At 41.3% G+C, this 13,785-nt stretch overlaps 1 protein-coding gene across 5 annotated transcripts in view; it reads left to right on the top strand.

The window, feature by feature from the left end:
- The first annotated feature begins 2,450 nt into the window (after positions 1 to 2,450).
- Positions 2,451 to 13,785, top strand: part of ehmt1a (euchromatic histone-lysine N-methyltransferase 1a) — a 29,320-nt gene continuing 17,985 nt past the window's right edge. For all 5 annotated transcript variants that reach the window (XM_018759131.2, XM_018759130.2, XM_018759132.2 and 2 more), the window contains exon 1: positions 2,451 to 2,495. The gene's annotated coding sequence lies outside the window, so the exon portion shown is untranslated. The remainder of the gene's footprint in view (positions 2,496 to 13,785) is intronic.

Here is a 13,785-nt window from a genome sequence, read left to right as displayed (position 1 = left end):
TGTGTCAATGACAGTAAACCATATGGTTAAACTTGTTCAAAACATTTTTGTTTAAATAGAAACTAAAGGGTAGTAAATGTTTTACCCAGGCATGCCTTTAATTAGTACCTTTATTTGTTTCATTTTCCTACACAAATGAGGATTCCATGGCTTTATGCACACCAGCTTGTTTTTTGCACATTTTTGCTTTACGGTACAGTTTCCGGTTCCCCGCGACCCTGTATGGGACAAGCGGTTCAGAAAGTGTGTGTGTGTACATTTTTTTTTTTTTTTTTTTTTTTTTTAAACCCATTAGCAGTCATGTTCACATAGTGTTGAGATGCATCTAGCCCTATCATGAATATTCATATTGTAGCATTTCAAGTTCTGTAGTTCTGATGTTATCCAAGTTGGATTTGTAGTGTAGAAGATACTAATATTTAAAATATAATTTTAAGTATATATTATGTATTCATACTTGATTTTAATATTTTTTTTAATTTTGTATGAAAAGTATATATTTCTATTAAAATTTACATTGTAAGAATTTTTCCAGTTCATACAGAAATCATATGCTTTAATGACAGATAAAATATATAATTATTCAATGCATATAAGACATTCTATCTATGCATTACCAAGAATCCCTTTCAAATAAAGGCAGTATTTCAGGTTAGTGACTACTTTTTTTTAGTTTTTCATAAAAAGGGGTTTGGAGATCGTTGTTAGCATATAGTATACTAGATGTAAAATAATTGTCATATATTTGTAATGATTCATTCTTTTGTACTTCCATCCATCCAATGCAGAGTTATGGTGATCTGCAGCCCACTGAAAAACACAGGATGGGAAGCAGGGTATGCCCTGGATGGCCATCACACGTCAGTCACACACTCATTTACTCATGCATACACACAATTTAAAGTCATCATATAATCTGAAATATGTCTTTAGACTGAGAAGAAGCAGGAGCACCTGGAGGAAAGCCTTGCAAATACAGGGAGAAGATGCAACCTGCAAAGAGGCTGACCTGGATTTGTACTGGTCCTACAGACCCATCGATACAGGTCCTCTACCACCACATTTAGACTGCCCAAGAGCGGTGCTCAACTAGTGGCACATAGACCAGCAGAGGTTCACTTTTCCCCCTTTCTGTGCAGCTGGGAGTTTTTTGTTTTCCTCTCCTCAGCTGTCAGCTGACTTACTTGTCAAAGTGCCACACATTATCGCTACTCTTGTCACTTTCCTGCTTCCTGTTGTTCAGCACTCTGAGTCACTTTGCTGAGAGGAGTGGTTAAGAAGAATAAATAGAACTGAGCTGAATCTGAACCAACTGGCGAGAAACCTGCTACGGGACCGTCACCTTGGTGTGGTGGTACAGCTAGCGTGTCTCCGTGAACCTCAGAGCTTTGGCTGGAGCCTGGTGCTGGGGGCAAACAAGTCTGACGGGAGAGTCTGGACAAAGCATGATCCATTCGTTCATTCCAGCCTATTATCCCCTCCTTTCGCACATATGTACATTAAAGACTCTGGTTGTAATACCTCACAAATTAAAAAAAAAAAAAAATATATATATATATATATATATATAAAAATCAGGGTTAGGTTTCCCCACCAAAGGCCAATAAGAACCCTAGTATTTGTCATCAGTTCACTGCCTTTCTCATTGATTATCACGTTACTTGTCCTAGGGCAGGGTCGTTGTGGCCCGGTGCCTATCCCAGAAGCACAAGACACGATACCCCCAGACGGGACACCAGCCCGCCGTGGAAGACCCAATTTTAAAGATAAATAACCAATTTAAATATTTTGTTCTAATAATTACTCCACTAATATTTGGCATTCGCTTTAATTTATTTGCCGTATGCTTTTTTTTTTTTTTTGCGTTCTTCCTTCCTTTACTTTCTTTTCTCCTACTGCCTCCCAGTGGTGGAATGACATGACTTAATTTCGTTTCATATATATGTATACCTCGCGTTTTAAATTTGTAAAATGCATCGTAACACACATGATTATAAAACCATAGAAACGTTTAGATTTACGGGAGTTATTTGTTTCAGACGTTGCTTTCCTGTTTTTCTGCACAACTTCCAAACTTTTTACACTGGTTGCTCCACTTCCTAACTGTATTTCCGACACTTGAGCTGCTGAAATTAAGCAAGTAATAATTTTATACACAGACTATACTGTACAATAATACACTCACTACTCATATACTCAATATAGTTGCAGAACACAGAACTTTGTAATCATTTAACATTTGCACCATTGGCTACATGAAGTGCACTGCAAGCTTAGCTAGTCGCTTGGCGTTATCGGAGAAACTCTCCACAAAAATCAGACATTTGCGGTTATATCAACGACTGGGACACAAAATATGCGCAGAAATTCACGTTTTTAGCGTCGATTTCTGATTGTATCGCGTACACGAGGTTGGCGGATAAACGTTGTGACGTCACGGACAGGGGGCGGGACTCCGTGTGGGCTGGGGAGCAATGGCTTCAGTGGAAGCGGAGGTAAGGCGGAAAACACAAACGTTAACTTTATACACTACTTTGTTTTACAGCTTTTTATGGCCTGCGTTTGATTTGGAACGTCGTAGCGCACTCCGAAACACGTTTATTCTTGAACGGATGCCATGAGCTGGGTTGCCTGAAGTATTTCTGCCTCCGTTCGAACTACCCGCCTGCCTTCCTCAATTCAAGTGTCCCCGCTTTGTCCGTGCTAGGCTCCGGGGTCAGCGGTGAATCCGTGCCGGAACGGGGCTGGCCTCGCGAACGAGCAGTTTCAAGGCAGGGCCCCGTCATCTGTATAGGGCATAATGTGACCGTGTGTTTATACGGAGACTGCTGCGGGCATACAGAGTGCTGGGCCACACACCACCACTACCCGGCTGTGCACTTTCCCTTCTAGTTTCAGTAGAGTTGCTTGTGCACGGAATATTCATTTTTAGCGCGTTCGCTCGGCCGTAACAAGACCCGGAAACGCGTTTTTAAAACTATTCTCGCTGTGCCCGCAGTCTTGTTAGCAGAATCCAAGTTACACAGTTTTGCCTTGTAAAAAAAAAAAAGACTGAGGGGTCTGCTCAGCCTCAACTAAGCTAAGGGCGACGGACGTGGTGGAGTTGTACTGTACCGACTAGCCGAGGCAGTCATGGACACCGGGGGCCGAGAGTGGACCAGTTGTGTGGAGGGAAACCCTTGTTGTTTTCCAAGCCAAGGTGTGTGTCTGAGTGAAGTGTGAGCTCGGCTTTGGATGCGGTTCCGCTCTTCACGACTGCAAGGCATCGACTGTATCTATGTAAATCTCCCAGAGCACGCGAGGACAGCGTCCTTATTTGGCTAATTTGTGTTAAAAACTCAAAGCAAGTTCACACGTTCCAGGGTTTTGTGTTAAAAATGAAACGTGTGCCGAAGTTTGAAGCCTAGCTTAGGGACACTGCTTCGTCAACAGGTGGCGCCTGTGAGTCGCAGGAGAGCAGTAGTACTGTAAGTACTGGAGCGCGTGAGGGAGGTAATGGTGCCGACGGAGTGAAGCTGTTATACTTCACGCACTATGTGAGCTTCAGTGCGCATGCGCAGAACGTCGCCGTTTCACCATAAGCGAGGGGTAACAGGTATGGCAGTATGTACTGTACCCCGGTATGCACACACTGTCACTTATCCGGGCTTTGACAGTTTATACCATCATCCTGCTATAAGGACTCTCCCCAGTTATTGTAAGAGTTTGCTCCTTTACTGTGCCAAAGGTGGGCCCCCCTGGTAGCTTCAAATTTTAGCTCTAGATGAATAGATATTTTGAAATTAATCCCTGATGCATCTAGGTTTTAAGAAAGATTGTTCAATTTATCTCCAGTTTCTGAAAGTCTTAGCATTCACCGGAGTGAAACAAGTGGAAAATGAATGAATTTGAGTAACCGTTACTGCTACACGCATTGAGTTCTCCTGTGACACTGGAGCCTTTGTTTGCAGTTACTGCACAGATGACTAGGTTAGGAGCGACTTTGCGTGGTCACTTTACCGCAGCACTTAAGAAATATGTGGTGGTTCCTTTTAATGCCTTTGTGCATGTGTTTTGTCTATACTACTGCTGTGTTTGAACTCCTTTGCAGATTTAACTTGGTATAAGCTTGTTATTAAAAATGACTACTTTGCTTACACTTTTAGAATCTGAAGGCATTCGGGTTGTTTACAGTTCATTTGTACTGTACAGCTGCAAATGCGTTAAAGCGTTTCAGTTGGGTGTTTTCAACGTACATTTATTAATCTAACAGATGCTTTTATCAAAAGCAACATATAACTGAGTGTAAACAAAAGCACATTCCACAGCACATGAGGAGTTATAGTCATAGAGGAGTTATATACATGACTTTCAGTGCACAGTTTGTCCAAGTCCACTGCTTTTGTCCCTCGCTTGTTACACAAGTACAGTTAAGCCACTTGCAGACGATTCACTGGGTTATATTTATTAGGGTTTTTTTAGTATCCTGGCCTTCAAAAATAAAGACGGAGGAAAAAATTGACTTAAGAGCTAAATAGTGCAAAATTGAATAGAATACACACACACACACATCATCTGAACCGCTTGTCCCATACGGGGTCGCGGGGAGCCGGAGCCTAACCCGACAACACAGGGCGTAAGGCTGTTGGCGGGGGGGACACCCAGGACGGGGCGCCAGTCCATCGCAAGGCACCCCAAGCGTGACTCGAACCCCAGACCCACCAGAGAGCAGGACCCGGTCCAACCCACTGCACCACCGCACCCCCCTGAGTAGAATACGTAATGTGGTGGTAATTTCACTGATTTGTTTATTTAATTGGCTTAAAGAAGTTTAGTACAAAATGCATAATGTAACATTTTTTCAACAAAATTTGATAACCAAAAGGATTTCTTATTGTTTGGATTGTTTAACATCTCTAAGTTCTTACAAGAAAGTGATTCTACAAGAAGGTATTTGTACTATTCCAATTCACTGTAAGTGTCTTGTTCAAGGGTGCTGCAGCACAGTAGGGCATGGGGGGGCTTGTCTTTCTGTTTTAGTGCTTCCTTACAGTGCTGCCCCAAGAACGTTGTCTTAATGACACCGCAGTGACTGCTTGCTTTTTGAGCCAAACTCTGTCCTACACACATTTCCTGAAGCTGTCAACTTTGCAGGAAGCAGCCCAACAGGCTTTTAAACTGAGCTAGTGTAGAGAGGCCCTGAAATGAATACAGGAGTGAGTGCTGTGTGTCAACCTCATTAGAGAACAAAAAGTATTAATAGGTGCACCTTAGGCTTCTTGTCAACAGCACAGCTGCCCTGAGGGCAGTAGCAGTGTACTGTGGCATTGTGAACACACCTGGCTCCTGCACAGTTAAGTGCTGAGCGCACTTGGTGAACTTGGGCTGTTCCCCTTTTCTCACACTGTCTCACTGGTACCAGCATACTCCACATTGACTGACACATTTATCTCTTTACATTTGTTCATTTAGCGGATGCTTTTCTCCAAAGGGACTTACAATGTTAAGGTTACAATTATTTACTCATTTATACAGCTGGGTCATTTTAGTGGAGCAATTTAAGGTAAGAACCTTGCTCAAGGGTACTGAAGCTGAAGATGAGGCTCAAACCTGTGACCTTTGGGGCCAAAGGCAGTGACTCTGACTATTACACTACCAGCTGTCCCCAGAGTATTACATCTAGCGTATATTTGCCAAAATCCACATATACATGGGCTGAGAACCAATAATGTAGAGGAACTCCCCGTGGCCTTTACAACTTTTTAGGAGAATAACGTACGGGTGGTCCTCGCTTTACAATGGGGTCCCGTTTCACGAAACCCATCGTAAGTCGAAAATGCATTTAATGCACTTAATACACATCTCTGCGTGACAGAATGAGAGATGCGGATTGCTGCGGCTGCCCAGCATTGCAAGAGAGTATCGCTACGTATATTGCTTTCTTGGGAAAAATTCCAGATTTGAAGTCCTGTTTCTGCTGAATGTCTTATTGCCAGCTCACCATCGTAAAGTCGAAGAAATCATAAGTCGAGCCATCGTAAATTCGGGACCACCTGTACATGTTAGCTGATATTTGACTGCACATGAAGAGTTTTTCGATGTGTGCTGTAGGACTCGGAACTAACCATTTTAGGTCTGTATGAGCTGAGCAACTTTTAGTAGAGATTTATCGTTTATGATTATCTGGATTTGTCTGTCCACTTGAATGTGTTTTACTACACAGTTAAAATTCCTGTGCAATGTAATAATTTTAAGTAATTGGTTTCTCCAATATTCGAGGACAGTTGTAAAAATCAAAACATTATCTAGGTAGTTAATTTATTGACTTTACTAAACATCTTCATTTGGAATTGATATTGTCAAGGCTGTCTTTTTAGTTGTAGCTACCTTGGAAATTTAACTTAAAATTTCAAGCACCATTGAGCTAGTGTTAGTAACCAGAACTAGAGATTTGTAATGTTTGAGCCTTGACTGCTATAGTGATTTTGTTTGTTTAAAAAAGAGGGAGGGGACCATGATGTATTTTATTAGCCACCTCCCTAAGGCTATGCAAGGCAAACGCAGGAGATACTGACATGGTGAGTACACTTTGAATATGAGGTCTGTTCATCTGTGAACGGAACAGTGTAAACAAGTGTTGAAAATGTTGATTCCTTTTTGTCTGTTGTTTTAACTTGGAGAAATATCTGAACCATTGCCTTGTACTGTGAGTCATCAAGTTTTGGATACATTCATGTCATTTGGTTTGTGTGCACACATTTATTTGCAGAAGTTGTGCTGAGGTCCCCAGTAATTTAGGAACAATCTAATTACCTGGGCCCTTTGTAACTTCCTCATTTTCATCATTTATTGTTTCTAGACACTGAACTTTTATGATTAATGCATTTTTTGAAATATTTCTGTAAATAAATTTTATGTCCTGGATTTTTCTTCTGACATTTGTACTCTTGAATCACGTGTCTGGATCCAAATATCTCCTCCTGTTGGTTTAATGCACTCTCTGTATTTTTCTGAGGTGCACGCTGTTTTTGAGAAAAACGTCTGCTACATGAATAAATGTAAATATAATTTTAACAATATAGAAAACACAAGGGCTTTGCTGTTGATGACCACAAGCTCAATCAACAAAATAATGTAGATATATAAAACTGCTGGTACTTCTCACTTTTAAACTAGAAAAAATACACATTGCATGTAATGCAATGTTAGAAACAAGGTTGAACAGCTGAAAATGCATAGCGTTACAAGGGGCCCTTATGGCCAGCACTTGGTACAGGCTCACAGAATGACTGCGTTTATTTTCTTCGGTATGACAACGGCAGTAATGTTTGTGAGCATGCCTAGTGCAGTGTTGGGGAGTTTTTAGCACAGGCCTTAGCCGTGTGACCCTAGCATTTGCTATGCTTGTGTCGAAACCAAACTAGTTAGTGTGGAGCTCTCCTCTTATTTTTGGTCAATAGATTGGTACTAAGTAAAATAAGTAACTGCTGTGATAGTGGAGGAGAACGGTAAAAGGATAGATGATGCGTTTGATTTTCCTCATTTTCTGTCCACTAAGGAGTTGTCTGTAGAGGTGGAATCTGTGTCTTAATTACTGGTCACAGGTCCCAGTATTTTGAATTAGATGGATGAAACTTAGAATTTGTATTTCACAGTCTGAGCAAAGACATACTTAATGTATTGCTCCTGTTTTTATTAGGTCTGGTCATTTGTGTAACTTACAGAGAGGTTTGTATGTACTGTTCTCTCAAACTGATATACTGTAAATTGTTTCTTTGTATTGATTTGGTTTATAGCAGATGGTCTTTTTACCTTCAAATTGTTTTTCTGTTTAAATTCATTGAAGTGCTGTTTTAATAGCAAATATTTGATTTCAGTGTTAATGGAGACGGATGGTTGTACTTGATTCGTAGTGAGTTTAGTCTTGTCTCCGTGGCTAAAAGTAAAAAAAAAAAAATATCCACTGTTTGAATTATTTCTGTAACCGCTGAAAGATTTGAGAGGGATTATCAAACTGCTGCTGCCTGAAATTGGTCTCTGTGATCAGAACTGGAGAGGCTTATGCCACAAATAGTGGAGGAATAACAAAGTTGGACATGGAATCTTTAAAATATCCAGTCTACCAACTGAAGATGCAATATTAGTCTGCTGAACTGCTGAATACAACATTTATTAGGATGGAGCAACGTGATCAGATGAGATTGAAATCAGTTTGGCCTGTTTTTCTTCACTGAGTTAAACTTGCCGATTGACAGCTGCTTCTCTTCTTGTAATGTTTCCAACACTGGGTGCAGACAGTGCAACAATTCAGAACATTTTTTTCTTTTTTGTGTGTACTCCTACTGGAGAGCAAGATTAGGTGATATCTTGTTTGTGCTCCATGCATTATTTAGGAGAATAACTTCCACTTTATGGCCGCGTCAGATTGCTCTCAATGGATTATTTTGCCTCTTTTTTTGAGGGCTGTGTATAAAGAAAGTTTGCTCTTCCAGCTTGGTGGAAATAAGATCAGTTTCTCTTCTGGTAGAAAATGAACCACAATCTGGTTCACATCTTTCACCATTTGCCTGTGAGGTCCCCCTGGGCGCAAAGGAGTGGTCAAAACAATGCAACGACTAGGAATAATTTGAGCTACAATGCCCCATTGTCAGTGACAGTTCTCTGTGCCAAGTACAGGTGGTCCCTGATTTACGATGGGGTTATGTTCCCCAAAACCCATCATGAGTTGAAAATGTCATAAGTCGAAAATGCATTTAATATACCCAATACACACCTCTGCGTGACAGAATGGGAGATGCGGATTGCTGCCACTGCCCAGCATCACGAGAGAGTATCGCTCCGCGTATCGCTTGTTTGGTAAAAAAAAAAAAAAAATCAAAATTCGAAGTACAGTTTCTACTGAATGTCTATTGCCAGCTCACCATCATAAAGTCAAAACAATTGTAAGTCGAACCATCGTAATCGGGGACCACCTGTACAGACAAACCTTGACTTAGGTAAATCGGGATTTACGTAAAAAATTCTCGGCATACACGTTATTTACGGATAGCGCTTTTATTTTATGCAAAACATCTGAAATACGTTACGTGCAAATCAACCAGACAAGGCAGGAAACTGCATGTTCCCAGTTCTTGCGTGTTTTGAGCCATGAACGCATCTCCTCTCCGTAGTGTAGTGCTTTTTTCACATATTTTCTACCCTTTTCATTATTTACACTGCCTGGTGGTAAACCTGCACTTGAAGAAAAACGAGAACTGTCTTCCAAGCGTACAGCAATTCATTTGGAGATGAAATTAAACATAATATGGAAGTATAAAGGTGGACACAGATCATCTTCTATAGCACGGAAACCAGGTTTAGCCATATCGACTGTGAATACGATAGTGAAGGATGCTACGTGTATAAAGGAGCACGTGAAATGAACATCTAGCATGAAAACAGCAACAATAATAATGAAGAGACTTCCAAGGTACAATAACTGAGGTGGAAAAATTATAAATTAACAGCAGCACCCTCTTGTGTGTTAGCATACTACTAGATATAAGGTAAGCACGCACAGTACAATACCATATGCGTACTGCATGCAGTATTTTTTTTAATGTGTGCTTTATGGAAATGTAAAAATTTATTTAATTGACTAGGCCTACATTGGTCAGCCAAAACATTAAAACCCACCTGCCTAACATTGTGTAGGTCCCCCTCGTGCCACCAAAACAACTCTGACCCATCGAGGCATGGACTCCACAAGATCTCTTAAGGTGTTCTGTGGTATTTGGCACCAAGATGTTAGCAGCAGAGCCTTTAAGTCCTGTAAATTGTGAGGTGGGACCTCCATGGATTGGACTTATTTTTCCATCACATCCCACAGATGCTCGATTGGATTGAGATCTGGAGAATTTACAGGCCAAGTCAACACCTTGAACTCTTTGTCATGTTCCTCAAACCATTCCTGAACAATTTTTGCAGTGTGGCAGGGCGCATTATCCTTCTGAAAGGCCAGTGCCATCAGGGAATACCATTGCCATGAAGAGGTGTACGTGGTATGCAATAGTCTTTAGGTAGGTGGTACATGTCAAACTAACATCCACATGAATGCCAGGACCCAAGGTTTCCCAGCTGAACATTGCCTAGAGCATCACAGTGCCTCTGCCGACTTGCCTTCTTTCCACAATGCATCCTGCTGCCATCTCTTCCCTAGGTAAACGGCGCACATGCACCCAGCCATCCACGTGATCTAAAAGAAAACATGATTCGTCAGACCAGGCCACCTTCTGTTGCTCCATGGTCCACTTCTGATGCTCACCTGCCCATTGTAGGCGCTTTTTGTGTTGGACAGGGGTCAGCATGGGCACTCTGACCAGTCTGCAACTTCGCAGCCCCATACGCATCAAGCTGCGATGCACTGTGTTCTGACACCTTTCTGTCATGGCCAGCATTAAGGTTTTCAGCAGTTTGTGCTGCAGTAGCTCTTCTGTGGGATCGGACCAGTTGGGCTAGCCTTTGCTCCCCATGCGCATTAATGAGCCTTGGGCACCCATGACCCTGTCGCCGGTTCACCGGTTGTCCTTCCTTGGACCACTTTTGGTAGGCACTAACCTCTGCATACTGGAAACATCCCACAAGACCTGCCATTTTGGAGATGTTCTGACCCAGTCGTCTAGCCATCACAATTTGGCCCTTGTCAGAGTCGCTCAGATCCTTATGCTTGCCCATTTTTCCTGCTTCCAACATATCAAATTCAAGAACTGACTGTTCACTTGCTGCCTAATATATCCCACCCCTTGACAGGTGCCATTGCAACAAGATAATCAATGTTATTCACTTCACCTGTCCGTGGTTTTAATGCTTTGACTGATCAGCGTATGTCTTATTCCAGTATTTAATGTTTGTTTCAGTTTTATGCACCTACTCGTGCGATGAACATTGGTGCATAAAGTGGAAAGAAAGAAACTAAGTTTACTTAATCACATGCCTGCAACTATGTCTCTTTCTCATAATATAATGCACAAATTGTCTTTCTTTGAGATATACATCGCTTTGCAGAAAAGCGTCTGCTAAATGAATAAATGTAAATGTCTGACATTTACTAGAGAATTATATTGTGTAATTTTTTTATACCAATGTTTGAAATAAATGTGAAGGAATTGAGAAGCCTTGGCTCTGTAATGGAGGGGGAATCCGACATACATAAATTTTGACTTGCGTAAAGGGGTTGAAGAACGGTTTATTTGTGTAAGTCGAGGGGTGTCTGTACTGGTGCTCAAACACTAAACGTACTCCAAATTCAGAATCAGCTGTGCCTTACTATAGACCATGTGCTTATGTCCACAGAGAGCTAGTGTACTCCAAATCTTGGCCAGTGAAGAACTGAAAATGTCACAGTCTCCAATTTTCTGCTTTATGTGTAGATAAGAATCAATTATCCAGATTTTTCATGTGTACTGCCTTATTGTCAGCTGTACCTAGTTTACAGATTTCCTCTAGTCATTAAGAAAAAGCATTCATTGTCCTGGAATGGACACAAATAATCCGATTCTTCAACAGGAGTCTTGTGTCCTTGGCCTAAGGAATGGAGGGAAAGGAAATGCAGACAGGAAGTCGTGAAGGATGGTAAAGTGAGGACAGTTGCTGGTGTACTAGTGGTGTGTGTTTTATCCCATGGCAGAACTGAGGAGACCTTTGGACATTGGCTGTACATGTGGGGTTCTACCCTAGTGCACAGATCGGTCGAGAATATTGCAGTTACTTAAAAAAAAAAAAAAAAGGATGGTGCTCCAAAGACCCCATTGAACTAGAATAAGTCTTTGAGTTCTTACATGCTTTGCCATTTTTTGTTCTCACCTGTGGTACAAAACACCTTAATTCAGCATAGATGTATTAGTTTTGGTCCACTGCATTGCACCATATTTGCAGAACTTCAATCACTGTGAGCCCCTCTGGCTTGTAGGCTAGAAATATGCTTCAGTAGTATTTCTGCAACACGTGAGTTTCCCAGTCTCCTATATGTAATAGAACAATAATCCCAAATGTGTGTTTGCATCGTAACAATGCATCTTTGTGACACATTTTCACTCTAATAGTGGTAAAAAGGATTTTTCTTGATAGAGCATGATTAGTGTTATTACTGTGGACCGCACACAGCAAGGCCTGGAATCCAAGTGCAATTAAAATTGTAACTGTTTCAGACATACAGAGCAGAGGTTATCAAAGTAATCATGGCAGAAGTCAATACAATAGCCTTTACGTCAAAGGATGAATTGGTGCTTGTTTTGAATGGGGATGTCTGGGTAAGCCAAGAATAGTATTCAAGAAACAGTCAAGGGTGTCTGGATTACCCCTTACCATGCCATGAAGTGTAGGCCTGAGCTTACTGTGGTCCTCAGTAGCCCTTTGCTATTCCTCAAGGGGCAGCACACACTGACCATGTACCATCCAACCTGTTCAAAGTACCCAGCAGAGGGAGCAGCTGGGTCACACGGCCAGAGCTGAACATATCCGTGGTGGAGAAGGAAAGAGGAACGATGTGTTTGAACCTTCAGCTCTCTCATCCTTTGTCTCGATCCCAGTGGAAGCCATTAAGAGACAGGAAGTATGATGCTGTCTGCTTAACTGAACTAAGTTGGGACAGAAGAGGTTGGATCGTACTTCTGATTTAACATTTGCTTGATGTTCTGTTGTTCCTCCTTGGTACATTAAGCTTCAGTGTTCCATATGTTCTATCTTTTTTCCCCTCAGTGTGAGATTCAATCTGGTAGGTGACATTTGTTGTTCTGGATTTTAAATTTGCTGGTTTATAGCTTTTGTAGTAACTTACGAGACGTTCTTGAAACCTGGACCCTCTGCATCATACAGTTAAGGTGACAACATTAAGTCTTTGTTTTTGATGCTCTTCGTAAATGAAAAGCCAGAGTGTATCGACATAAAATTGTGGCTGGGCTGGCACCACCACACAGAGGACATACAGGAGAATTGTGGGATCAATGGACATATGAAGTTCTGGGTGGTGAACCCATGAGGGGTTTTATCTCTAGCCTCTTCAACTTTGCGGTCTCCCTTCAGGTTGTAGGTTCTTACCGCTGTCGTGGACATGATGATCTAACTTTCATGAAATGCCTAAAAGTACATTAAATAGGATCAGACATTGTTAAAATACGTAAAGAGTGAGGATCCAGGTCTTTCTGTAGCACAAAACTCAAGGACAAGCTTTGGTAACGTACATACATCTTATGTGAAAGTTCCTCAGTGTTTCAATTTTTTGACCAGCTTATGACAGTATTTTCCAGCTATACAACTGCTCATTGTAATTGGTTTTTCTGCTCTCTTACATGGAATGTTTCACTCTTTACCCTAGAGAAGGAATGTAAGAAGCTAGGTTACCCACAGTATTGTAGGTATACTGTAATGTATGTAAATAACTTATCTTGCTGAAATGTTTTTTCTGGATTAGCTGTGGTTTGTTTTCATGTCTGGTTACTAAGGACCTGTGTTGTAGGTCTCTTTGAGCAAAGGTAGATGTTGAATGCAAGACAAACTGAGTTGTTTGGCTTCTGCTAGCTGGTGTGAAACTGAAGCAGACTACACAAAAGCACTTAATATTTTTTGGAGAATAATTGTGTTTTGGAAAAACAGCTAGTATGCTTGCTGCTGTCATTGTGAAACTGGTATTATTAATTTTTAAAATTACTTTTTCTGACTGAAACTGAGATTGTAGCGGGGAATTTGTGACAGAGCAGGTCTCCTACAGTGAAGTGTCTGCAGGAAACTGATTCCAAACTCTTATAACGCACACACTTAATTGGTTATATT

The sequence above is a fragment of the Scleropages formosus genome, chromosome 17, assembly GCF_900964775.1.
Source record: "Scleropages formosus chromosome 17, fSclFor1.1, whole genome shotgun sequence".
Taxonomy (NCBI): Eukaryota; Metazoa; Chordata; class Actinopteri; order Osteoglossiformes; family Osteoglossidae; genus Scleropages; species Scleropages formosus.
Note: the sequence above shows the minus strand (reverse complement) of the source record. Positions and strands in the feature narration are given on the sequence as shown.